The 27,358-nt window shown below is 38.6% G+C and overlaps 1 long non-coding RNA gene across 1 annotated transcript in view; it reads right to left on the bottom strand.

Moving 5' to 3' along the window:
- The window catches only part of LOC136554930 (uncharacterized), a 192,059-nt gene that overhangs the window by 163,227 nt on the left and 1,474 nt on the right, over positions 1-27,358 (bottom strand). The gene's annotated exons all lie outside the window — the stretch shown is intronic.

The following is a 27,358-nucleotide window of genomic DNA, read 5'->3' as shown; positions in this document are numbered from 1 at the left end:
GAGCAAACAGTCTGGCTTATCCTATGCAATTGCTTCCTATCTCCCTGTGAGATAAGGACTGGGGCAGTCCTTTGGGACAGTCACCCAAAGTCTTTTCCAATCCACAACAGATAAGACAAAATTGAAACCGGAAGAGATTGCAATTAATTTCCTCACTGCTGCCAGAAACTGTGATCCAGTGTGAAAGACTCTGTCTGTGCTTACACATCCACATCCTCTGTGCTGCAGGGACTGGTCAGTGTCTAGTGTTGCCAGTAATTGTTGTTTGGCCTTTCAGGACAAAAGCTCCAGAAAGGAGAATGCATTGAAGCATGGTTTTAGTCTGGGGATGCAATTATATACTTCCAACTTTTTTTTTTTTTCAATAGCTTTCTAGCAAGGTGCTAAAACTTATGTCAAATCAACAGCATGCAGCTGTGGACATGCCCCTCTGAAAAGCGAAAGAAGCCTTTGTTCCTGAGCCACTTGTAACCAAAATGCAAAATATAATTGTGAAAAAGGAATATGAAAACTGCTATACCAGACGTTTACATGGTCTATTACCTTTCATTATGCAAAGGTTAAAATCACAGATTTAGAAGGTTATTTTTCAGTAATTAGACAAATCCTTTTTCAGGCAGGCACAACACGTTCTGAACAAATTATTACTGCAAATGTTGCATGTATACTGTTCTCCTTTTCTCTTTCAATGTTTTTCATTCAAATTAACTTTTATAATTTCCTTTTTTAAAAGAAAGTACTTCAGAAGTAATAAATACTCTAAAATAACATGAAACTACCTTTCATGGTTCAGCTTTTATCATTCAACTACCCTCAAAAAGATTAAAAAAGAATCTCACACAACATTTAATTAGAATATGATGTTACTATTTAAAAACACAAACAGGAAAGCACCCCTGTCAGATGAAAATCCCTTGAGCTATTATAACTTTCTTTGATTCAGCAGACATAAAATACTGTAGCATAAAACTAGTTTCATGCTGCCACACAAATCAGTGTGTTATGCTCACATTACTACATATTCTTAAGTAAATGTTCACTTGATACAAAGTATATGCTACATTATTTTTTAAAAGCATGTCGAAATGCATGTATATGCAACATGTGGTATTTAATGTAATTACAGCTGAGCTGAATTCTGCATGAAAATTGGGATTCCCCTAAATTTCAAATGTCTGCAGGAATAATTTCAGCCCACAAACATCAGTCCCACAGTCAAGAACTCAAAGGAGAGCTTTACATCAGGGATTCAGTTTACCCATCATGTACTTTCACTCATTAGAATATTTTTTTCATTTGCAGTAAGCATCTAAAACACAGAAACATATTTCCAAACAGAGATGAAGTAATTTTATACATCTTTACCAGCTAGCTCTTTTTTTTTATATGCATTTGTAAAGATGACTTTTTAACTCAGGATTGTTTTCACTAATCATTAACAAATGTCATCCTACCTGAGATGGTACTCAATAAATGTGTGCTTTAGAGTTTTCTAGGGAATATTTATTGGAATATGTATTTTTATATATATATATATAAAATATATATTTATTGTATTTAAAAACATGCTTTTTTTATAAGATGTATTATATGTACATCAATGAATCCTTGACAGCTTCAGTTTTCATTGTGTTTTTTTTTGTATTTTTTGCCTATTAGTCCTCCTCTATTCCTGAATTTATTAAAGCAATCTCTCAAGGTATTGTTTATAAATTCCAAAACAGCTTGTATTTTCTTATATCCTTTTATGTAAAAGCTTTTTTTCCTTACTCTTTTCATATTCCATGGAGATTTTAAAAAATTTCAAGTTTATCTAATTGTTCATTTAAAATTTTGTGTTGACTTGTGTTCAGCGTTGTTACCTGTATTTATTTTTCATGTCCTGTGGATAAACTGCAGTAATTCTGGAAAGCTCCCAGCTTTATCAACACCACCAGCACATATTGAAGTCCCATTTTTTATAACCATGATCTCTATTACTTTGTCCTGTTCCAGTGAAAATTCCCAGAGGGAGCCCAAAGTGCATGGCAAAGGCTACAAAGGTCTTATTTTAGAACGTGTTGGCAGGTGGCCATCTCTTGGGGACACTATCCAGCCATCAACACTTCACTGCAATATTCAGCTGTCACATTCTCAGCAGGACCAGGAGCAGCATGGGGTGGGTCAGGAGATCTACACACTGTGGAACCTTGCTGTAGGGGAAGGGATGGGGTGTCCCACCTACCCCATCCCCAACTGCACGGCATGGAGAAGTCACAACAGTGAACTAGAGTGAGCTCCCTTCCTGGATGTGGCACTTGAGATGCTCTACAGACATCAGAACAATCTGTACCAAAATGCTTGAACTTAAATTGCTTAGCTGGACTTATCTTAAACTACACTTGAGCTACACAGCAGAATGCACTTAGTTAGGTTACAGAGTCAGTGTGGGAGAGCCAGGTTACTGTTATAGATGGATAATGAGATGGTTGGCTCTCACGATTAAGGGACAACTATTGTGTGAATATTAAGAAAACCTTTAGTGATGTATAGTTATGTTACTATAGTTCCCTTTTCCCCCCTTTTACTGTTGCCATCAGACAGCCTGGGTTGTCCAGGCCAGGTAGAGAGAAGGTGTGCACATGTGTCCCTTGCATGGGGCAGCTGGGAATGGAAAAGCTTGGTGCTTAGGGGGTTCAGCATGGCAAACCCTGACCTCCAATCGAGTTACAAGAAAGCAGTCTCCACTGATGAATGGCAAAGAAGAGCTGACTGACAGACTTTGGGAGGGGCCAGGGTTGGCTGATGCAACCCCCAGGGGTAGAAAAGACTGAGCATCCATCTTGAAAATGAACCGGCCACGAGGTATCCACGAGGGCAGTTCCCAGTGCTGTGAATTTTTCCTTATATAGTCCTTTTGTTGTATTTTTGTCAAGGTTTAATAAACCTCTTTAAATTTTCAAAGTGAGCAGTTGTTTCTCACACTACCTTCCTTCCACTGTATTCTGCTCATTATCCATTATGCTGGGAATTGTGGCATTGCAATTTCATTTTTGCAATGATTCAGCTTTTATATTGGGAGTTTGCATTTTTTATATAGTTCTTCTTCCCCCAGCATTTTTTCATGAGCTTCATTCGAATTCCACTGAATGAGATCACTGCCCAAATGAAGCTACAGTACTTTTTCTAATTAAAACATTTTTCAATGGTTTTGGCTGCCTTCATAAGAGAAGTTTTAACAAACAAGAGAACATGCATAGCCATTCAATCTATTGTAAGGAAAACAAACAAATAGAGACAAGCTGCTAACAGGGACCTACTACTCTGGATGTCTCCTCTGCTCACTATAGTCAGGATTTTTTTAAAATATGTATTTTCTTCTTCTCTAAATAAACATGTAGCATGCTGAGTGTTAGGTTCCTTAATTTCACAGGTAAACCATCTATCCTACAGTACAATCATTTGTGTTTACATAATGAGCTATGTACTATTGTCTGTACTATCATTAGACCTACACCTCTCAGAGACTTCTAATTTTCACTCTTTGCTTTAGTAAATATTGATTATCTATAACTGTTTTTTATATCCAGATGTGCATTGGGAACTTATGCATTTTGCATAAGCAGCTGATTAATAGACAGCCTTGTACTATAGAGAAGACACAGAGAGTTATGTAGTATAATAATCAGAACGTGAAATTTGGGATTATGTGCATAGTGAGAAAAATAAATACTGAAAGCAAAACAATAAATATTTTAAAAGGGTTACCTTGAAACACTAACAGATAGCTAGCTTATTTGATTAAATTGAGTGCATCAAAGTATTTTATAGTTTCTGTAAACGAGATGTTCTGTGTAAGTACACTTTTAGCCTTAGAGAAATAACAGCCTGAGGTTGCTTTTGACTCCCTGGAATAACAGATGACTTAAACATCCTCCTTCACTACCTTTAATGGTTGAATTGGATAGCTTCCTTTCTATCAAAAAGAAACCTTTCCCCATGGATCTCTTCTTTCATAAAGGTCAGCACAGCCTCTTTTGCCTTTGTCACTTTAAAAAAAAAAAGAAGTCAGTAAGTGTACCAGCATATTTCCTAACCCTTGACTTCCTAAGTCAAGGGTTTTTTTTGCCCTTTTTTAATGAACCAAAAAAAGAAAGGAGAACAAATGAGAGAAAGCTATTTCTCATTCAAAGTGTTTGCTTTACGATTTTGTAATATTTATATAACAACAAAATTCAAGAAAAAACAACCCACCCATATCAGTATTTTGCAAATATTTCTTCCCTTGTCAGACAAAATGTTATTTTTACCTAACAATAAAGGCACTTGCTAACATGCTTCTCACAGATATTTCTTCCCATGCAACTCATTTTTCATAGGATTGCTAACATTAAAAAGAGGATAAATTACTCTTAAGGGCTGTTTTCAATGAAACAAACTGGCTGAAGAAAAATCTGAGTGCACTTCCCATTGTGGGGCATGAGATATTTTAAGTGCATTTTGGTTGTATACAGTCTTCCAGCTGTTTGCATTAGCTGTCAACCATAGGTTGACTCTAAATTTTAGCCACACATTCATTGTTGTCTGAGCTTACTAGTAATGCATGTGGTATTTTTAAGAATCAGTCATAATTCATACAGCATGCAAATCTAACAAAGAAGCCTGAATATATTCTTGCTCAGTGTAATTTGAGGGGACACTGTAAGGCAGATGCAAATGTCAATATTATTCTCTACATATAAATATTCCCTTTGTTTGCATAATCTTCATGGGTATCATGTTTCAGTATTTGGCTGCTTCTAGCAGACCAAAGGGCAAAGTGGTGAAGAGATCAGCAGTGACGTACATCATGAGAAGCAGTTGAAAAAAAAAAAAAGCTTTTTGATCTTGGCAAAAGTCACCAAATTCAGTTTCTGGTTATGATTAGGTCAGTTTTACATATGTCAAGTGACGTTTTTAGGAGCCAAACAAAGAAGATACTGCCTGGTGCTTCACCTTTCTCCCACTACAGCACAAGGAAGACTCACTAACAACTCCACCCTGGAGTGTGATGCAGCAAGTGTTTGTACATCCACACACATTCACACCCCTTTAAAAATAAATTAAAACCATACTCTACAATCCAGAACATATCCCCTGCCTAAAGACAAAATTTTTCATTCACTCTTTTAACCAGCTATTAATGCCCCTCAGCTCTGGCAGTTGTGTCCATCAGAGCAGGCTCAGGCCAACAAGCCTGACTGGACACACACAGTGGATCCCAGGGAGAGGCAGCTGGGTGAGGGACCTCATCCATGTCTGTGAGTAACTGAAGGGAGGGGTGTCAAGACCATGGATCCAGGCTCTTCTCAGTGGTGCCAAGCAACAGGGCAAGAGGCAATGGGTGGAAAGTGATGCACAGGAAATTCCACCTGAATGTGAGGAAGAATTTCTCTACTGTGTGGATGACCGAGAACACCTTACCTAGAGAGGTTGTGCAGTCTCCCTCATTGGACATATTCAAAAACCATCTGGACACAATCCTGTGCCATGTACTCTGGGATGACCCTGCTTGACCAGGGAGGCTGGACCAGATGACCCACTGTGGTCCCTTCCAACATGACCCATCCTATGATTCTGTAACTGAGGGGTTTTGGCTCTCTTTCACACATGACTGTCAAATCCTCAAGAATAGTGGTTTTTGCTTTGTAAAATCCAGTGATGCAATAAGCAATCATTTATCCTGAAAAAAATTAGACTGTTCTTGCTTGAAATTGTTGACTTTAAAACAACGGCATTTTTATATTTTGTTCATTTAAAGGTTTTCCAAAATGTTTCATTCAGGCTTTCCTGCTTGCAGACCTGTCTCAGATTTTGGGTACTTGTTGACTCAGAAATCTTCCTGGAAAGGCATCTTCACAAACCCCTCAGTGTACAGCCTTGCTCAGTAAGCTCCACATTTCCAGCATGAGATTCAATTTAACCAGCAGTTCCAGATGACCTCCTTAAGGGACACTGACTTGCCAAAGCTTTTTAGCAATGGTATTTTTTAGTATCACTGACTCTTACTTCAGATCAGTTAACTTTCATTGCAGTCAATTACAAAACCGTAAGTTCTTCTGAAATCCATTATCACCCACTATCTCACTTTATGGGTCTGGGTTTTTTCCATATAGCACATGTATTCCTAGAAGGATTCCAATTAGAGGCTTTGTTGTTTTTTAAGTGTTTAAGTCAGTAGGAAGTACATCTTTGCAGATACAACTCAATGATCCAAAACTATTCTTACTTTCTGTTGCAGTGGCAGGTGTTGCATATTTTAATTCCAGTTTCACCCCCAGTTCTCCTCCTGCATTTATTGCCTCAGCTAAGCCGAACAATGAACTGCAGATGCAGATGAGGGGCAGCATCCTTTGCCCATCATCCCAGCAGGGGCACCAGCAGTGAGGCACCCGCGTCTCAGCACACCCACTGCAGGCTTTCTTCGCACTGCCGGGGATTCCTCAGCACGGGAGCGCGGAGGAAGGAGGAGGATGAGGAGGATGAGGAGGATGAGGAGGATGAGGAGGTGGCGGTGGCAGCCGGCGGGGATCGGAGCGTGTCCCTCGCTGCCCTGGTGTGAGGGGGCCCGGCCGAGCAGCGGCAGCTCCGAGGGTAAAACTCTGCCTTGGCCACCAGCAAGGGCAGCGCCTCGGGCAGGGCTCAGGCTGCGGCTTTTCGCAGCTTTTACTGCTGACATTTTAAAGACAGTTCTGGCTCCCTCTCGTGGAACAAGAGCCATAGGCACGGTTTTGCCATGCACTGGTTACACGTTTACATATTCCCAGCCCTAAAGTTTACAGAACAATAAGATAAACTCTTTCATGAAACAGATTAAAAGGCCTTTGCACTCTTGATTTCTACAAAAAAAGATCGTTCCTTTATCTGCACTGGCTTCCTACACTAAACCACCACACTCACCAACACAATGCTCCAATTCTTCACGAGCCTTCAGCAAAGCTCCAGAAGGCTCCTTTCCTTCCTCAGCACTTCCCTGGCTCTGCCCATCTGACACTCACCTTCCACCTCCACCTCCTGCATGCACCGCACCTGAAGATGGAAGGTGCCAGAGTTCTCTGTCAGCACACAGCATCACACAAAGGTCTACCTCTAGGATAAACAGAGCCAATACCAAAGATAATATTTATATTTCATTCTTGGGGTTGTTTCCTGAAATGTTCCAATTTTTTTTTAATAGAATCTCTTCCATATGAGTGAAATAAAAAGTGACACTGCAATGTGGTAAGAATAGCTAATGTCAGATACAGAAGTAATGAGTATTTTCCTTTTCTTCCTTTGTGTTTTGATTCAGCTCTCCATGGATCCATAAAATATGACGATGACATCATCTTACTAAATGCTTATGTTTATTTGATGGTCCTTCATGATCTGAAGTCCTATATTTCCCCCATTAAGCAGAAGAAAATGCAAAGTGAAACAAGAACCATGGGGAGAAAAAGGAATTATTTAGACTTAAATCCTTACAAGAGGATCCTCCATTGTGCTTGGCTGGTGAGAAGATACTTCGCTGTTTCACTTTGACATGAAGTTTTCTACGGGATTTTTATAGGAGGCATTAATTAGTATGGCATGTCAAAATAAACAACATTTTTAAATTCCATTCATCACTGCACTCAAAGTACAGCCCACAACAGGAGAAGTCAATTTTTGTACAAAAACTGTTTCTAAAAAAGCAAGTTGTGCAGCCTTATAGATACAAAAGGAAAATTATGGCATTACAGGCATAACAGGGTTGTTCTGCCACACTTAAAATGCCACTCTTCATTAATAAACTAAAGCAAGTTTTATATGATGTGTTTTATTTTTATCTATAAGGGGTAATAGATATTGCATGTCCTAGAGCATGCCTTAGAAGAGGGTTACTTGCATTTTTCCCAGCCTCTGCAGGGCTCCACTGAACTGGTGAAATGTTCCCAGCACAGTAAAATGTTCCTTTTCCCTGCATGACAGCAAAGAGAGCAAATACATCAGCTGCTTCCTAGGAAAGTGCAGCCAAAATAAGTAAAATGGGCGCTCCTGGAGAGAGAGTGGACACCTCCTACACCTCTCACACATATTCTAGTCCTGAAAATGTCTGTGTAATGCAAATCCAATCCACAGCAGGCTACTTGATTATCCCAGGTTGAACTGTTTGGTTAGCCTGATCCTTCTGACTGTGTAAGCACCCATGCCAGCAATAAAGTAAATAATAATAACAATGCTAAGTAGTTGAGAGTATTTATATTCCTTGAGGGAATACAATAATTTTGATTTGAAACTGCTGTAGTAGTGAAAGCTGGCAGAGACAACAAACATATTTGGAAAATTCCTGCTCCTCATAAATTGAGGCTGTTATGTTGGTTGCACTTCTTCTCTTACATTCATTATGTGTTTTATTTTCACTTTCAGTTTTCAGAAAAACAAGTGCTGCTTGTAAAGAATCCAGTTTGCAATAAGTCAAATCTGTGAAAGCACAAAGGATGCTCAGTCAATAAGAACTCATTGATTTCAATAAGACCTCATTTCATTGTGATTCTTGTGACTGGCCTTTGCAACATTTTCTTTCAGTATTTTGAGGCAGCTCACAGTCAGCACATTTACATCTACAAGGACCTTACCCACTTACTCAGATGAACTGGAAGAATTAGGTGGCAAACACTGATTCTGCCAGTATTGCTGGTTCTCAGCCAGCCAAAGCTCTCAGCAAAGATGACTGGCACAGAATTAGATTTTTTCTTGCAAAAATATTTTTAAAATATGAGAGAATTAAAAAAAAGAAAGCCAAAACAAAACAAAAACCCAAGTCTGCCTCCTCATTTCACCCTTGGATAAAAAGACAAATTACATAATGGAAATTGTTCCATGCATAACAAGAGATTAGAGAGAGGCTTGCAGAGGCTTACAGAAATGTCAAAAACAATGTATGTGTCATGCTGAAACCTCCAAAACTCTGATAAAATCACAACTTTAGGCTTCTGCCCATCATTACAGGCCAAGACAATATTTTTTTGTTTGCAAGTAATAAAATTATATAATAATTGCTTGTCACTAGGCAACCATTGATTTTAAGACAAGTTATCAGTTCTTGGGGAGACAGAACTAAACATAACCTGGAGCTACTGTTAATTCTTTAAGTAATCATTAAAATCAAATAAATCATCTTTTCTCTCCCCAGAAAACTATTTTTAACTCCAAACTTTGAAGAATCAGCAAACACATTAGTGCGGCTTTGCTAAATCTGTTCTTGTTTTTAATTATGTAGCAGATATAAAAGTGTTTGTAACAAGAAACAAAAAGAAAAAAGTGAGTATGAGAGACAGACTTTAGTGTATTGAAAATCTTTGCTATAGCTCAGGACTGAAAAGTGCTATTGGCCATTTTATTTTGTCGCCAATAGCTCCTAGCAACAGTATTTTCATATTGTTACCACAACTTTTTTTTTTTTTTTAATCTTTATTTATCTCTGCCACAACATAGACTAAAGGCTAAAACACAGAAACATGAGGGTTTTTTTCCCTTGGTTAGAATACATCTTCAAAGATCTAGCCTGAATTTATTTGCAAACTAATTACAAAAATCAATCACCCATTGGTTTATCTAGCTCTTTCCCACTGTGCTCAGTTTCTAGATTTACCCATGAGTAAATCCTATTCCTCCTCTTTGGTAGGCAATAATCAGACAGTTCACTTCCTTTTGCTCCAAAGGATCTCTGCTCTCTTGATGTCAACTGTATGCATCAGTTCTTGTCAACTTTTATTTTTCTTGAGTATGCTCCAGTCATCTTCCTCCAGATCTGCATTCCAATAGCACCATAACACTAATATTTCCTCTCCTCACAGGAAGTGTCTTTACTGATGATCTGCCAATCCTCTCTGCCTAGAAATGAGAAAGTGACCTGGCATGATTATTCCTTAAAAGAAGTCCTTAAAATTCCTTAAAATACAAGCTGGCACGGGAATAAAAACAAACAGTCCTACAAAACACTTCAGACATCTGAAAGAATATCTGTACCAGTGAAAGAAATGCAAGAATATGAATGGAAGCCCCTAAATGTTGGAAATTCTAAGTGTGGTTGCCTGGGCCGCTTAGCATAGCTGAGAATGGACTGGGTAATTGTTGTAGGCTGAATGTGTGGCAGAGCAAGCATGGGGGGGAAAAATACCCTGTTACCTTGTGCCAGGAGAGCACACCCTGAGAGAACACCTCCAATGGTCAGCAGTGCTGCCAGGAGAATCAGCTGTGCACACACAGGTAGGTCAAGTAGCAGAACCATTATGTGCTGGTTTAGCATTTCTGGGGGGAAAAAAAAAGGAGGAAGAGGAGCAAGGCACACCAAGATGGAAGATACCACTTCAAAGGAACTGATTATATTTCACTGGCAGAAAAGAAGAAAGAAGTACACCTCAAAAAATTTAAGCAATTGAATAATATATATATATAAAAAAAAAAAGATGAAACTTAAAAAGAACTTAAAAAGAGATCACTTGTGGGTCCTCAGTTATCTGAACTCAAGAAGAAAGTATACAACTTTGAAATGAAATGAGGAAATGAATGAGGGGCAACAATCTTTTTGAAGCATGAAGGACAGAACGAGGCTGTCCAAAGTACAAAGGCAGATCCATCAGGGAAAGGTCATAAAGGACAGAAAAAAATGCCCTGTCCACACATATTGTAATGGGAAAAGCACAGAAAGAGATGGCACAGAAAAGGCCAATGTTTATTTATTGTCTGCTTTACAGTCACACTCCCAACTCTGTATTTTGCTTTGTATTGGCTCACTGCTGCCATGTGCAGATCTTTAACGTTTTCCTATAAATAAATGCTTATTCTCCTTCTCCTGCTCCCAGAACCACCTTAGCTCATGGAGGCTTTTTGCAGCATTTATCCTCAGGCATGCACTACACCTCTCACAGTGCCATGGCACACTCTCCATTACACAGGCAATAAATACATGGGTTAGCAGGGGACACCCTTCCAAAATATATTTTCCACATCTTTGATAGTGTTCTCAGTGACAAGTTTGTTTGAAATCTGAATTCTAGGTCACTCACCCAGCTAATACATTATCTTGGCCATATTTCTCTTACTGTACAAGTCTGTCATAAATAACAATATCAAAAGCCCTAATAATGCCAAGGCAGATTAAATTTATAGCTTCCTCTCTGTTCAAATGACATGTTATCCTAACAAAGAAAGAAATAATATTGGCTCAACACAACTTGCTGATTATAATTCATCTCATTTTGATCTCTCAAGTACTTATATGTATTTAGAACTGTCATTCCAGAATTTATCTGGAAATTGGAGATAGTTGACTGGTCTAAACCACTCACCTATCCCTACTTTTCCTCTTTCCCTTCTTCCTCTCCCCTACTCCATCCATTTTCTCAGCACTTTTCCTGTCTTTCAAGTCTTCAGAGAGTGCAAGCAGCTCTAATTTTCAAACAATTTCAAACAATTTTAATTTGGGCTTGCATAAAATGTTGGCTGATGCAACATCCTGCCTTTTAATTGCTGCTCAAAATTCTCTTATTTGAGAAGAACTACTATTGAATAGCTCTCAACAGTATAAATTGTAGACATGTCTCCCAAAATAGATTATTTATAAAAGTTTGCACTTCACATGAAGTAAGAAAATGAGCAGGAATATGTTCAAGTAACCAGTAAAAATTCTGTCAAACTTTTACATAAAGATGTATCAGATAACCTATTTAATGAAAGGGAAAAAAATCAGAGACTGGAAACAAAGAGTGAAAAAGATCAATACATTACAGTATTACATTTACACTAATAAGCATCACAATTTATTCCATGGCATATTTTTGTTTTCTCTCCTCATTTCTGAATCAAAGTGTTCTAATAGTCAAATAATACTAATCGCTACACTTGCAAAAGTAGAACACAGAGTAGACTGAGAAAGGAGAGAATTGATGGAAATAGAAGACAAGAAAACAATTCATATCTCATAACAGATGTCTGGTCTTTGACATTTTAGATATTCTTCCTTCGTGTTTGCTGATTCATATCTTGACTCTCTCTTTCCTGGAAGTCTCAACTACTTAGTCACACCCTTCAATTACGTATCTTTAAAAAAACTCCATAATTTTTACCTAGTGCTGACAGCTTGTCATCTTCCTCCCAAGAATTTATACTGAGGGATGCTGATCTTGAGGTGTATCCAAGCCTGAAAGAATCTGCTTTTGGTTTTCACTTAATTAGCGAAAATCTACAAAGAACTGTGATACATGAGGTTGCACTGAAGTACTGAAATCCATTTTCATCTACAACTCTTCTCAGTGCAATTCTTTAATTTTTAACCCTTTATTTTGAGGAAGCTTGTCAGAGAGAGCCTTCCTTGTTTGAGAAGAACTTGAAGGATTACAGCTCAGGGTCAGAAGGACATAGACTCGTTTTCCCCCAGAGCACGCATCCCTACCTGGAACCCTGTTTTGGTGCAAAACACTTCCAGTTCCTTGTAACAGCAGGGTTTGACCTCCTCTCAGGACTAGGCCTCCTGGAGTAATTTTGCTGTTCCCAGTTCCTTGTTCTTTCTGCAGTGAAGGGTTCAGAAATGAAGGGCTAGCCTACAGAAATTCTGGGGTTATATTGTCACTAATTTTCAAGCCTGAAAAGTTGCTTAGAAAGTCCACATCATTCACATATGGATAAACCCAAAATCTTGACATTAAAGACAAATGGAGTTTTTATTATATAATAAAATCCTCAATAATTTGGCTAGGGAAAATCTATTTAAAATATATCTCACGTATTAGACCACCACAACACCATCTCATACAACTGAAGAAGATGAAGCCTAACAAACACACAAAACCCCCTGAAAATCCTGAGATTAGGGTGGATATGCAAAGGAGCAAATAAAACCATATAAATGTAATGGTTTGTTTAATCTTTTTTTTTTTTTTTTTTTTTTTTTTAATCAAGAGAGAAGGCCTGGGTGGCTATAATTTCATTCCAGGGAGCATTACCCATGTTTAATAATAGAATGGAAGCTCTCAAGTGCTTTTATGATGTGGTTATATCACAGTGAATATACAAAACCCCCTACTTCCATTTGCAGTCACACAGGATCCCTGCCTACCCTGCAGAACTGGATGAGATACCATCCTGGAAGCACAGAGAGCCTGGAGCAGTGCCGGCTCAACATGATCAGCCAGCTGTCTGAAGGCCACCAACAAGTGTTCTGCACATCAGAAATTCCAAAACCCTTCAAGGAACAAATATTTAGAGCATCCATGTCTACGAAAATGTTTTCTTGCTACATTTTTCAAACCCACAGAAAAATGTTCAGAGACATAAAGGCAGGGAAAGGTTGCCAGAAAACACCATTCCAACATCTTTAAAGCTCTGCAAAACTCAGACATGACGACTCATACAAACTCACACATGATCATAAATGGAATAGATCATAATTTATCAGGGCAATACAAATCTGAGGATAAAAATATAAGCACACTAGAGTGTAATTTACTTTTGACCTTTGCTATTTAGAAAAGGGCAAGCAATTTTTGGTTCTGGTCTGTTAGGAAAAGCCATCATGAAGAATGAAGAGCTGTGTTAGGACATTTCAGACATAACCTTAAGCTCCTGCACAGAGTGGTGGTAGTACAGCACTATGTACTGAAAAAAAACCCAAATCAGAGAGTGAACCTAGCTTTACCAAGCTTTGCCTATCAGGTTGGCTGCAAACTGCAAGGTTTCATAATCCCCTCTCTCATGTTGATTACCTGATTTACAACAATGCACAAGTTTACATTAAAGCCACTCCTGTAAAGGCATTGAATCTTTCACCCAACTAGGAGGAACTGTGTATCTTCATGTTAGCCAGCTTGCTGTTCATATCAACCAACGAAACTAGCATTTTGAGATAAGAAGATACAAATCCTTTGGCAGAAATGCTTAGATAGCATTAGGCTAAGAGGAGGGAGGCTGCAGAGATGATGTAGTGTGTAGGAAAGGACTCCTTACACAATATATTTGCTTATAAGCCAAGTATTAGCTGGCTGTAAATAAATTCTCTTCAGTAAAGTACTGACAACAATTAAATATTTCCAAAACTGACTAAGGTTGATTCTAGATCTAAGGTTTTGCAGCCTCGGTTTTAACAAACTTATTTATTCTCTTGAGGCTTTGAAATGTTTTCCTCCTGACCACAAAAATCTTTTATTTTTTGCACAAAAAAAGGTTGAAATGAGAGTTCAATTCCTACATAATCCTTTCACTAAAAAGGAAGAAGATCTAGTGGAAAAAAAATAGAGATTATAAATATTTTAAAATCTGCAACTACATACCAAGAGCTACCAGTACTATGTCAGGGTGTTTGGCATACTGGTAATTGGCAGTTGGTTAAAAATCAACTATACAATAACTTGGAATACATTACAAATAAAAGCATTCTATCAAATGAGAAAGCAAAACCTCTGCTTTTTCCAAGACACTGCTTTTGCAATATTCAAACAGTAAGTATTGGTTATGGTTTAACTATGAAAGAAGCTTTACTGGTCTATGTCCAACAACCACTGCATTATAGTGTGACTTGGTGCTACAAGGAAGTAAGTTATTAAATATGTGAATCACTGAAGTTTATAAAAGAAGAATTTATGTCTTTCACTGTCAGCAGTTTACACCCTCACATATCAAATCATTATGCCACCATTTCTCAGAGTAGTAGCCTGTATAGATTTATAGCCCAGAACTTTTAGATTAATTAGGAAGACAATAGGTATCCCAGAAACCAATCCACTTCTGCACAGGTTTGGTTTGGGTTTTTTTTTTATTTTATTTTTTCCAACTCTATCTTTCCAAGAATGAAGAGTATTTATCCAGAAAGAGACATCTGTACAAATATGGCACATTAGGAAAGTTTGGTACATTTGGAAGGAATTAGTAGAAGTTAAACTACTATGACAAGTCACTTAATCCACGTTTGAAGCACATACAATTTCAGAAAAATACATAAAACAGGAGGTCAGAGTGCTATAATCTCAAATTAACCAGCATCTCTAGGAATACTTACTAAAACTTCTAGAAGTACACACCATATCTGACCTTATTAAACTGGCACCTATTGACAGTTTAATTTACTGTCTATTGACAGTTTTATTGACATGGCCTAAGCCAGAGATGAGTAACAGGGAAAGCTTCATACCCACTGCAGTTTTATACTGAAGTACAAATCTGATGTGTAAACCATCAGCCATTTAAGTTCCCAAATTGGCAAGGCTACATCTCCACTTATCAGAGCACAGTATTTGGTTTAATCCTTAAAATGTGGTTTTTTGTAGCTAATAAAAAGGTAAACATGTCTATGCAGAATTTAATTTTGCAGGGTACCTGGACTGCCAAGTTTCAGCTGCATGTGTTGGCCCAAATCTGTCAGACTAAACAAGGATTGCAGAGCACGTCTCTCCCAACCTCTGAGCAGTGCTCCAGTCACCTAAACAATAAGGTAGAAAACAGAGACCCAGAATGACTGCTGGGCCTTTGTGGTTTTGGAGGTGAGACTGAATATATATTCTCATTTTTTGCAAGTTGCTGAATTTAGTCAATTTTCTTTGTTAAAGACCTACTCAGAATTCTCCAATATGATTTTAGATAAGACAAAAAAAGGGCACTTTTATTCAATAAATTTTCTTTATTCTGGGCTCAATCAGTATTTTTTCTACAAATGCATCTGAAATAACAAGGCATCTTGAGGTGTACAATTATTCATTCTAATTAAAAAATATCAGGTGCTTTATGACCATCAGTTTTAGTGAATGCCTAAGTGAAAGAATTCATAAGTTTTTGGTTTTCTGAACTGTTTGACTTGAACTTCCACCAGAGATAATAAACATGTAACAGAAATAATTCTTCTGGTTTCTAACTAGCCTTCCATATCCCATATGGAAGTATGGTAGTATCCCATAATTATCTCCTACTTTGTGAAAATGTAGAGCACTACTGCTACCTGATGGGTCATTTTCTTCAGAGCAAGAGGCAAATGACCCATTAGATAAAAGACAATTTTATTTGCATACTTCTTTTTCCATGCCAGAGAAACAATCAGGAGAACACTTAGCAGTGGTAGTTCTGATTAATTAGTTAAGTTTTAATGATGGTACTCACTGACAGCTGCACTTGGATGAAGCAGTTAACTGCATTATAATCACTGTGGTGAGTGCCACTGCATTCAGTTAGCAATACACTTACCAGTTTATCAGTTTATAAATCAAAGAAATCATCTTTCAGCCTTGGCCCTTCTACTGATATTACATTTTTGCATATCTTATTCAGAAACGTGTACCTCTGAAATCAACCTGCATCCATGGGCAAATCTGTATTCAAGGGCAAAAAAACTGTCTCACAGGTGACACAGAAAGGGGAAAGCAAACAAAGTCTTCATTGGTTATTGAAAAGGAGGATAGGGAATCAAATCACTTGTTGATAAAGGACAAAACAAATAATACATTACATAAGAAACAGCATGCAAATGTTTCCACTGTATGCAACACCTTTTATTTTGGCCCTAACTCTGTTGAACAATGAAACACTTTCCATAAAGCTTTTGCCACTTATTTCCATGCTGCTCCAAAGCAGGTCCTTCTCTCCCACCCTACTGTAAGCACCCTGAAACAGCAAGGGAAGGAAGGCCACCCTTTAACATTGGCACACCCGGGCAGACCCAGCCAGCACTGACAGATACCTGCAAAAGCCAGAACAAATATTTACTACAGATGACAGATCATTTCAAGTTTTAACTGGAACGTTAGAAATGTTTTGTGTGAGCTGTGCCAATTTTCACCTACCTGTAGGCAGCTAGAGTGAACAAGTTCCATCCTAGCAAGTATTTTTCTTCAGTGCTTCTCCTTTCAGAAGTCAACCAGTCTGTTTTTACTTAAATTTTCCTAAAATAATCTATCAATAGTATTTTCAGCCTGGGAACAGACCTCTTTATTCAGCTTAAAGGTAAAGGGACATAAGAAGAAAGAAGGAGCCAAGAAGATCTTGTATCAATAATTTTATGTATAACTAATGCTAAAGGTAATTGAGGGTGGGGGGGGGTACAGTGGGTGCTCCAGCTTAAAAACTCTGTTCTAGTCTAATTCCTCCCCTCAAGGTAGCCTTGGAAAAAAAAAAAGATGTTCGACCTTTTTTGGTGAAGATACTAGTAAAGGATGACACTTGACATATCCTGATAATAATAGAAGATAAAGACATCTGACTTAGAGAAACATGCTTTATTCACTTTTAGCGCAATTTTTTTAATCTCCTAATTCTTCAGCATTCATTACAGAGATATTGAAAACCAAAACCTGTATGTCAATCTCAGTCGTCCCTTCCAAAAGTGTTTTCAAATAGTAAGAAATGGACAATTTAATTTTTAAAAGCACAAGCAGTGCGGAGAGCACCAACGGGCAGATCTCTCCTCCGAAGCAAGGCAACATATTAGCAACTTCATTCTCTTGGGGCTAAAGTATCCTGCATTCCTGATTGCAGCTTCAGCTTTTTCAGAGTGCTTGGCTTACAGCCTTGCTCCAGAAATCACTGCGAGGCACGGAAACCTGTGCAGCAGCCACTGCACCTTCATGCACGCTGCCCTTCCAGCCTGCCCTGCTTCGGGCACCTTTCTCCCCAGGCTCACTGGTTTGTTCAGCTGCTGACTCTGATTGCCACGTGGCACGTGGCAGGGTTTCACATGTGGCACAGCCACAGCCTGTCCCACACCCAGAGCATCATGCAGAGAGCTGCCTGCCTGAAAGGTGAAAGCTATTTCCAGACTACCCACTCCTTCCCCTTCTCCTCCTCCCATTTATTTGGTGCCCCTGTTCAGACAGAAACAGCCAAGTGTGGAGGTGTAATTTAACAAGGAGAAACCTATGTGGGAGCTGGCTGTGGCTGACACTGCACACTTATTGTCACACTTTGTCGTTTTATTCTCAAACAACTTCTTTCTTTGTTTCTTTCGAGTGCAGTGATGCCAACAGATTGTAAGAGGTGAAGGTGCTGAGCAGTGCCTCAGTCCCTGACAGGCACACATGGCCCAGGCCACAGAGCTTTATCCCTTACCCCTGGGGCAGTCAGCACAGGAAAGTCCTGAACCAACCCCACCTCCATGCCACCCAGCCATCAGCCTATCTCCTGCCATGATAACCAGACTCACATCTGTGTTTCAGGCTATCTCTGAAGAAGGAGCTATCACCAGACTGATTTCATTCTGGCAGGCTCCCTATGGAGTGAGGAGAACTGATAAGGGAAAAAAACAGGCTAGCCCTTAAGCTTTTCCAAAGGAGATCTCCAACACTTTAATGTTGCACCAGAAAAATAATGTACACTTTACCTTCTTGCTATTCTTTTAAATATTATTTTAAAAGAAATATGAATCTGCCTTATTTATAATCTTCAATTTGTGTCTGTGGTGAGGCAAAATAACAAAAGTATTCCCACAAAGTGTTTTTGGAGCAAAAAGCAAAATGCTGTAGCCTTCTACTCACCCGTGCCCACAAATTGTGCAGAAAATCCGGGAAGGGGAGGTTGTCACATCCCACTCCCTGTGAACATGGGACACATTATCATTCCCATGGAGCCAGTTCCCTTTCAGCCCTCTCAGACTGGCACACCAAGCCATCCATCCCTGGTGCACACCCTGGGCACAGGAATGAAAAGGGAGGGAAGGAATCCCTGAATATTTGATAACTTTCTTAGCAGCTGGTCTGGCACTGCCTTGCCTCTGGATAATCCTCCTGGTTCTACCTAAGCCACTCACCCAAGCTGTGCTCCAGGGCTTGGTAGTGGTAACTCCAATGTTGACAATCCTGAGCACTTCTAAAATTTCTGGACCTGGCATCTTTTTGAAATACGTCTAGAAAAGGGCAAAGAATAGACTTAATTTTCACCAGAAGGATCGGAGAGGCAGGTATCCCACTGAATCCAGACATCCAAGGGAGGGAAGCTGGCATCCCATTGAATTTTCTATAGATGTGCCAAATGGAAAATGTCTTGATCACTTTCTGAGGCTTATGTTGAGGTTTATGTCCCCAGGCAAGGAGCAGAAGGATGGCCTCCAGTTCCCCCTCCCTAATGGGGCTGTCCTGTCTTGTTCTGATCAATTTCTGACATCAATTTCTGGTCAGTGCCTGGGTAGATCTCCATCTGGGATGTAGACAAGCTTGAAAAGTCACTGTAGGATGTAAGTTTTCTTGACAAGCTCTTAGGTAAATTGCCAAGGCAGAAGTTACTGATGATGGAGGGCTTCTTCACAGGTGAATGGCCAAAAAGATCTTTTGACAGTGTCACTCTTGTGCCGAGAATGACACAGGAACAGGTGAGAGGCAGTATTGCAGAAAGAGCAAGAAGGCTTTATTCAAGAGAACCGCGTGGTTTATACAGAGTGATACCATGCACTCTATTTGATTGGCTAGTTAACAAAAACACCTTTCTCATACTCCATCCTTGAGAAGAGCAGAGAGACAAGTAGAAAAACACCACCTGCAGATTGTTTATACTAACAAGTTATTACATTCTTACAACTCCCTGAAAATTCTCACAAGCCACTGTGAGAAACACTTGTGTTTCTCTCTCTCTGTCCCATGGCATCCACAGACAGAATCAGGGAGAGGCAGTTTTCCAGGAGCTTAAGCTTCTGGTTAACTTTTAACCTGGTTAAAAGTTATTCCAGAATCCTTCCTCAGGTGGCTTCTAGATGACCAGAAGACACTTGTGACTTGACTTGTTACAGCCTTGTGCCACACATTGACTCCAAACAGTGATCAGGAAGGACAGAATAGGAAGAGACTGATAATCTTTGAAGGAGAAAAATGGAAAAGCTGGTGATCCCTAGCATTTCCCATGCACTAAGTAGCTCTTGGTAAGCTGTGTATGCAGTAATAGCCATATGCCAAAGTGCACTGAGAACCCAGCTCAAGAGAAGTCAGTCACTGGGAGATGGAGTCTTACTGGAGGTGATGACAGTGATGCTCATGCATCATCATGTCCTCATGTTGTTCTTTGTGCAATCCAGCAACAAAGGAACGTACTTCTGGTATTCCAGTCCAAACTCTTGTATTGTTGTCTTCACAGTTTCATATGCTCCACTGTATCAACTGAAACACTTCTTGTGAGACAAACTTGGCTTTTAAAGAGTTTTGTGACCCATTTGGATAGCACTGGCTTGTTTCTGCTATTTTACTCAGCTATGGTGAGGCAGCAGGAGCAGGGCTTCAGGGTCCTTGGCTGCTGTGGGATCAATAGAGTTCATGCAATAGTTTGGGTTGGGAAGGGACTTTAAAGATCATCTTTTTCCAACCTCCCTGCTCTGGGCAGGGACACCTTCCACTAGAGGAGGTTGGTCAATGCCTCAGCTAACCTGGCCTCACTATCTCCATACTGAGACCCTATGTGCAATTTTTCTGGATCCAGTCTCTATTTACTACCTCCAAGTGGTAACAATCCAAGGTGTCTTTGTTTATACAACAGTAAAAATTTCTTTTATTCCTTTATAAGAGTCAGAAAATTTGGTACTTTCTTTGCATCTGTCTCCTAGATTCTTTTCCTAAAAGCACACAAATCAAGGAAGTTCCTATTCTTCTACCTGCCAAACAGTAACAGTGAGCTCTGATTCCCACTGAGGAGAGGTTTACATGCCATGGAAATTGAGGGGATAGCAATTTGAGCTTGTGTCCCAGATCTGCAACTAGTGGAAGCAGTCCTTACATCTCCTGAACACCTCAGTCCAAATTCATGGAAGCAAAGGTGCTAGTTTATTCACCAGTTGGCACTGCTTGGGAGGACTCTTGTCCAGGTTCACAAGCTGTGTTATGACCATCACTGGGTAAAGTATTTGCACTCAAAAAAAAAACAGAGCAGGGCACAGGAATATTAAGCTGGGGCAGGATAAGTGCAAGAAGAATGTCCTGTGGATTTGAGACTGGTATTTTTCCCAGGAGTGCCCCAAGTAAGACTGCATTTGCTGTGCCAGAAGTCCCTTAAGGGATCACAACATAAATGTGCAAACACTGGCACAGGATCTCTTGCCAGGGTTTTCTTCAGAAGCAGCTCAAGGCAGTGTGTATGATGTCACAGTATCTGCAAGGCTCTGCCTCTGTGGAAGATACTGCAGCTCCACCACAAGCCCTCCTGATTTGGGGGCCCAGGTCAGGGGCCAGTGGTGGACTAGAATTCCCAAAGAGAGCCCTGACTCCCTGCTGAAACCCCCATTCACCTCCTGCAATCTCCCAGTCATACAGTCTTACCTAAACACATCTTCAGCTGCCTTGCTCACAGCCTTGCCCTAATCTTAGCCATACACAGACAAAAGGCACTAAATTGTATCATCTGGGTCAGGAAAGATAACAGATAACGCTGGGTGTGACACACAGAGAAAATGCCACAGCTTCTCAGTGCCCCTATAAAAACACATCAAATAAAACACATGGCAAAATGGAACTCTGTCTGTGGAATAACTTGTAAATTACAGGCTAGTTATTTTTCCTTCCAAAACTGTATGGCCCAGAATTCCAACAAATAAACCAGGGATAAGAGCTAAGAGATGTGTAGTATATTTCTTTAATACTTCTAGAGAGGAAGGGGTTAAGAACTGCAGAGTTAGGAAGCCTTTACTATTAATATACAAACCTTTATTAGCTGCATCTCCTATTGGTGTTATTTCTTCATAATTACATGCCTTTTTAATGAAAGAAAAAGAGACCCAAATCTTCAATACAAGGTGGGACATTCAAGAACATGTGTCTGAAATCACAACAGCCTATTAAAGACCAATTAATTAGACAGTAGTAATTGTGGATGCAAGGCATGGAGAGTCTCAACAGTCATGTTTAGCTTGAGTCTTCATCACCATTCTGAAAAATGTCAGTCTTGTATATTTTGGGAACAATTTGTTAATGTAATTTAAAACAATAAAAAAAAAGATTTACTACTGGGACTCACTTTTATGATCCATTTTCTGTAGGTTAAAATAATTTCAGGTCTTTTTTTAGAGCTGGTGGTGTTATCTCTGCTGAGGGAAACAACACAAACCAAAGGCAATAAAAGCACCAAACAACTCAGAACAAGCACACACATATCCATTCATTGTTTCAAATTCAGCCCTTTAAAATGGTACATAAAACAAAAAACACAGTACCTGCACACTGTTCTTACGAAATACTGTGGCTAGATCTTCATGTAATATATAAGTATACATTGTTAAAAAAAGAAATTCAAGTCTCAGCATGCACTGACGGTTTTGATTTTCCAGGTGATGCTTATTGGGCAAACTGCATTATTAGATCATATCTTAATTGTAGTTTTTCTCAACCACCCCCTCCCACTGTAACCACACAGAGATCCCACATCAAGGAAGGAAGGCCCATTTGTAATGGTTTTCACTACTGTTACAACAGAATTTGTTATCTTCAAAGATAGAAATGTGTTTGGAATTATTTCAGGGCAACTCCAGACAGCAGCAAAATAAATGTAAAAAATAATTCAAATCTTCAGAGGGGAAATCTCGAAGTTCAAGTTTAAAATCTGCAAATTAATGTTTTGCTTACAAACAAGCATCTAAGCTAGGTATGGTAAACTGGGGCTAAGCAGGCACAGGTTGCAGGATTAGGCCCACAAAATCCACACTTACAATAAGAGTTCTCTATTTAAAACCATTGTATTCAAACCATTTGTATAGATTTTTAAATTAAATTGGTTTTTTAAATTTAATTTAAAAATTAAGTTTTAAGAACAGGGTTCCTCTTCAGGATAGTTTATCATCATGCAATAAATGCAGCTTCTTGATAGTTAAGAGTTCATCTCATAAGGTTTTTTAAGTGGATGAATTTAAATCAAGTAAAAGCTGATAAAGTAAAACCATACCAAGGCTGGAAAGGTATGATTGGCAAAATCAAAAAGCCTGAAGTTCACAGAATTCATCATACTTAAGTAAGATTTCACACCGAGAAAAAGGAGTCAGTTTTATGTTTTGTAGGAAGGACACAGAATATTTCTTCCTAGAATAAACATTTAATCAGAGAGGAGATTTTACAAGAGAAACCAAAGAAAAACTAACAAACCCTCCCCTCCAATACCTCTTTCAGATGGAGAAAAAATGTCTTTTAATTAATTTAGGAACAGACCTAAACCCTTCATTGGAACTGTAATTGAACACAGACATTTATTAATCCAAAGCAAGGATAAAAATAACCTTTGGCACCTGTATCATATTTCCAACACTCATTCCTCAGGTAGTCTTCTGGGTCTAAAAGATTTGTAGATATTTAATTTTACTCCTTACCACAGTGGTGCCAATTAAGTCGCTGTGACTTTTCAGGGTGATTTTCTGGCTGCCTTTAAAACCACCCTAGAGGAAGACTTCCAGTTCTCTTTAAAGAAATAAATTTAAAAGAATATTAAAAGAAAAAAAGGAAAAGCTAAAAACTGGAAGAAATTGAGTATTATTTCAGGGACAGTTTGCCTGAAATCAATTCACCACATTTTCTCAAAACAAATAATGGGCAATGAAGGAGAGGAGAAAATGAAAAAGTTCACTAAATGCATTTTTGTACTTGTATATATAACATTGTAAAAAGAATGACCAGTAAGACACATAGATTTACTCAAATAATGAAAAATATTTTATTATAATTTTGGAAAATAAACTCTTTAAAACACAGCACCAAACCCAAAGGAAATTCCACGACCCTGAAATACAATGAAATTGTCATAATTTCAATATGGGTTAATATTTGCAATGATTATTGCTGTTACCAGACCTCCCCTCCTCCCTAAAAAGTCACTCATTAAAGTAGGAAATGTAGAAGCATATGCACTGACAGAAACTAACAACCAACCCCTTCTTTCTTCTATGCCTCTCTAAAGCAGGAACAGGATTTCCATATTTTTTCCTGGCTGAAATATCAATTTCTCCCACATTCAGCCTCATCTGAGGCACTGAAACAAACAAGAATCAGCTCAAAGCCTGGCGTGGTGAGGAGGACCGTCCCACTGGAGCCGACAATGTGACCCAGGGGCACAGTCCCAGCTGGGTTTCGGGCACACCCCAGGCACCAGCAGACACTATTCTGGGGAGGCTGAGGCAAAGCCTGATTCATGCACTGGGCTGGGGGCAGAGCCCTGGCAGCCAGGAGTGAGGAGCCCGAGTGCCACCATCTCAACACTGGTAGTGCTGCCCTTGGGAGACCTCCCCTTCCGAGTGGTGGTTTCTCAAAACACACTTGTTTGCCATATTGCTCTTGATAAAATCTTTATTGGCATCATCCTGCATAGCAAGACAGGAAGAGAAAGTAATTACCCCTTCTATTCTGCAGCTTGATAACAAAACATTCCTGTGAGTTTCCCACACGTCCACAAATTTTATCTTAATAGTTTTCCAGAAATGTTTTTTTTCTTTAATTCTTGCCAAAGAAAAAGAGATCCATACATTACATTTGAAAGAACGTAAGATCTAATTCCATATTAAAACCTGTTTATCAGTCAGTTTGTGTGTTTTTTTCAGTGCTCACCTCAGTGACCGGGCAAACAATTTGTACACAAAAAGTAGCAATAATAATTTATAAAAAGTGAGTGTTCTAGTGCCATGATAATATTAGGTCCCTTGGTCTAGCCCAAATACAGCAGAAGATTAGAACTTCCCAGACCTGAGCATCAATGAGAGGTTTTGGTGCACAATAAACGTAACTGAATCCCAGCTAAGTAGGGATTCTCTTGTGGGTTCAGTTTTTATTTAGTGGAAGGAATAGGGGCCAATATGTCTCTTTTTCTCCCCACCTTCCCCCAGTTAGTTACAAAAAATTTAACTATCAGACATATTTATTCTTAAAAATAAGAGCATAACAGTGGTCATACTTTTCTGAACTCCACCAGTTTGCAGCAACTGGAGCACATACTTTTTATTCCAAAATGATATAAAAATATTTATGGCTTTTTAACTAATGTTATTCAACAATACTAATGATACTGTAAGTTTGCAAGAAGCCTAAAGTCAAATCTAAAGTCATGATCAAAAGAGCTTTTCAAGTTGACAAGCAACATCTGGAGAAAGACAGCAACAATCCCAGACGTACTTAGTCTTTGGAGAACTGAATCGTAACAAGAAATTATGTGCTTTGCAATCATGTAGTTCTCATGTAGCAATATCAATATTCTGGTAGAGGTTAATATGTAATGCCTGCTTTTCTAAGAATGAATTTGATCATGTCAGGAGGATCTCTAAATTTAAACTCGCTTAGAGAAACTGTCCTCAGGAAATGTATTGAACGTGACATATGTTCATACACAAGCAGCTAAAATTACTGGTGCCTTTCAGTTGTTAGATGCACAATTTGCAGTTCTCTCTTTTATGGTATAAAAAGTTATTTTCAAAAGTAGTGTGAAAGAGAAAACTACACACATTTGCAGCAAAGCCCTGTATTGGACTACATCTTTCCAGAGACTGTTTATTTGGAATCTTACTTAGTCAAATTATCTACATAATAAAGCTAATATAACTCCTATTAAAACAGTCAGCTCTGTAAATTCTCCAGGTATGAAAGTGAAGTGGGACACCTAATGTCTTGGAAATTTTACAGAAATATTTTAGTTTTATTCTACCTCCAAAGGTTTTACCCACAGCCCCAGACAAGCTGCAGCTTAATTCCACTCCAGAGGAAGATGTCTCTATTACAGCTCAGCATCAACTGTGTTTTGCAAAACAGGTAAAGTGATACCAGTCATTTAAACAAGGTAAGACTCAGCTGGGATAGACTTGTATACGTTCAGGACTCTTTTCATGATTTCTTGATTAAAATGGGTTGTTAAGACAATAGTCACATAATCAATCTTAAATTCCTTCATTTAATTTTTCAACTGGTTGGTGTTTGGTTTTCCTTTTAAAAAATACAGAATTCTTCTGAACACTCAAATTTGATCTTTTGGCAGGTAATCTTTTCAGAAAGAAGTCCCAAAATAATCCTAAATCACTAAAAGAAACACTTTGAAAACAAAATGCATATAGGGATTCAAGATATTTTTAAAAACACATAAAAGTTACAGACAAAGTTTGAATATTTTACATACAAATACATCAAATAACATCTTTATCACAAGTTTATGCCCTGGTCCAGGGTTAGGTCACATAAGAGGGATTGACTGGATCTAAACACTCGATATGGGGCAAAGTACAGATCACACCATCTATTTGACACTTTGACTGAATAAAAAGTTTCCCATACATTTACCAGATTTCATCTTAAAAAAAAAAAAATTATATCCTGCCACTACCGAAGAAAAGAGCAAAACTCCTGTAAAAGACGGCAACATCACCTTTCAGTCATGTTTTCATTAATGCATTAAGCTACTATACTGACTTCTTCCATCAATTACATTATTTAAAGAAAAAAAACAAATTGAAGCAATTACCAGTCTTCCTGATGTTTCAGCCAGAAAACTAACAAAGAAGCTAAAGAAGTATTTCCTTTATATTTTGCATCCTGACAATCTGCATAAACAATCTCATTTTGTGAACACACATGTACTGTTGTAAGAAATTGGAAGAACTACTTGCCTAGAAGGAAAGTTGATTTTGGTGACACAGTTTTGTATGACTGGAGCTTCATAGTGCAGTGTTTTCAAAACATCTGACTATTGAAAATGCAAGTCTCTATGTACCTGACCATAGAACAGATATTCACAAATTTTCTTGCATTACACCAGGTACTAATCTCCCCCCAGAAGAAGAGTCCTGTGGCATTCTCTGATTCGCACATGCCAGCAAATTGAAATGCACAGAGATGTTTTTAGACAATATTTGACAGAAGAGAAAAAACAAAACAGTAAATGAAAACAAGCAGAAAAATGACAACTTAAGACACAATAAGTGCTAGATAATTTAGCCATGAAAGAGGCAAAATCCTTGTTCAAATTCAAGAACTGAACAATACATCACATCCAAGCTGGCACTCATTTAAGGAACAAGCAAGTACAGGCGCTCCTTGTGTCAATACTGATCCCTGTTCTCTGCCTAAATCGTAGTTACGGGTAATCACTAATGAAATCAAGCAGCTCAAAGCTGTAGGTGTGGAAAACCTCCTCTGTCTTGAATCTTGACAGAATACTTCTGAAGAAGAATTGACTAAATTCTTTTCCAAAGACAAAGAAATGAGAAATGTGTAGCCAATCTAAAGCAGAGTCTAATTCATAGACAATAAAGGGGATGAAGGACCTCCTCACACAGGAGGGAAGCAGCACAATTTCAGTTCAAGAGAATGGGAGGAAACCATCCTGAGGATTCCCCATATTTGCTCCTTAATATTCTCACCTCACTATCTATCTCCCCGTAGAAAAGCACTGTTGTGAGAAGAAAGAGGGGTTATGGAAT

The sequence above is a fragment of the Molothrus aeneus genome, chromosome 1 (genome assembly GCF_037042795.1).
Source record: "Molothrus aeneus isolate 106 chromosome 1, BPBGC_Maene_1.0, whole genome shotgun sequence".
In the NCBI taxonomy this organism is placed as follows: Eukaryota; Metazoa; Chordata; class Aves; order Passeriformes; family Icteridae; genus Molothrus; species Molothrus aeneus.
The sequence above is the reverse complement of the archived record's forward strand: the minus strand, read 5'-3'. Positions and strand labels throughout refer to the sequence as shown.